The sequence below is a fragment of the Corapipo altera genome, unplaced genomic scaffold (assembly GCF_003945725.1).
Source record: "Corapipo altera isolate COAL_440 unplaced genomic scaffold, ASM394572v1 61407, whole genome shotgun sequence".
In the NCBI taxonomy this organism is placed as follows: Eukaryota; Metazoa; Chordata; class Aves; order Passeriformes; family Pipridae; genus Corapipo; species Corapipo altera.
The window spans coordinates 1-1534 of record NW_020886280.1 but is presented as its reverse complement, the minus strand read 5'-3'; positions in this window follow the sequence as shown (position 1 = coordinate 1534).

Genomic DNA, 1534 nt, shown 5'->3' with positions numbered 1-1534 from the left:
GGGGGGGGGGGTGTCAGACCTTACAGGGGCTTTGGGGGTCCCCTGGGGGCCCCCTGTGTGTTTGGGGGGGGGTCCCTTGTGGTTATGGGGGATTTAGGGTTCCCCTGTGGGTTTGGGGGGGGGATGACTCAGAGCTTAGGGGAGTTTTGGGGGTCCCTTGGGGTTTGGGAAAGGCTCTGGAGCTTAGGGGGTGTTTGGGGGTCCCCTGGGGGTCTGGGGTCCCCTGTGCATTTGGAGGGGTCCCTTGTGGTTATGGGGGGTTTTAGGGGTCCCCTGGTGGTTTGGGGGGTCCCTTGTGGTTACGGGGGGTTTGGGGTTCCCCTGTGGGTTTGGGGGGGGGCTCAGAGCTTAGCGGAGTTTTGGGGGTCACTTGGGGTTTGGGGAGGGGGCTCCTCTGTGATTCTGAGGTTTGGAGGGTCTGGGGGTTCCCTGTTTGTTTGGGGGTCCCCTAAGGACTGGGGACTTTTGGGGGTCCCTGGGCATTGGGAGGGTCTGCTGTGGGTTTGGGGGGGGCTCGGAGCTTAGGGGGGGGTTGGGGGTCCCCTGGGGGTCTGGGGGGGCCTCTGGGGGTTTGGGAGAGTCCCTTGTGGTTATGGGGGGTTTAGGGTTCTCCTGTGGGTTTGGGGGTCTCCCCTGTGATTATGGGGGGGTTCAGGGGTCCCCCGTTTGTTTAGGAGTCCCCCAAGGATTGGGGGCTTTTGGGGGTCCCTGGGCATTGAGGGGGGTCTCCTGTGGGTTTGGGGGGTGCACCCTTAGGCTGTGCCCCCCTCCCCTTCCCACCTTGGTGTGGGGCCCGAACTCCTCCAGCAGCTTCTTGAGGGGGTGCTCGTACTCCAGAACCATCTGCCCCAGGGGGGGAACCCGGGGTCGCTGCGGGGACACCGAGTTGGGGACACCCTGGGGGACACCTCCGGGCTTGGGGTCACCCCTCGGGACACCCCTCGGGACACCCCGGGGCTGGGGGACACTGGGGTTGGGACATAGGGATGGGGACACTGAGGTGGGGACATAGGGATGGGGACGGGAGTTGGGGACACCCCTGTGTGGGAGCCGAAACCCAGCTTTCAGCAAAGGAAAACAAGGGCTGACAAAAACCTCGTGATCTGAAGGAGCTGGACCCTTCTCACAAGACCTGTTAAAGTTCTACCTCATGGATTAAACCTGGCTCCAGCAGAAATCAGAAAGAACTCTTGAGATGATTGTATCAGACCATGTCTAAACCCCTTTAATCCTTTTCCCCCTATGTAATCTTGGTTAAGGGAAATATTTAACCCATTGGGCAACGGTAGTAAAAACTTGTGTAACTCCCTAATTAACATAGCTCGTCCTCCTCATTAACCTGTCCAGCCCAAGATGCCTTTAAAATCGTGTTCTCATGTTCAATAAACTATTCCAGTTCCCCCCTACTGGGATCGTGTCTAGTTTTTATTTTTCAGACCGCCACTCCCCTGGGGCCACCCCGGGGCTTGGGGACACGGGGGTGGGGACATCATAGGGATGGGAGCACAGGGGAGGGGACACTGGGGTGGGGACA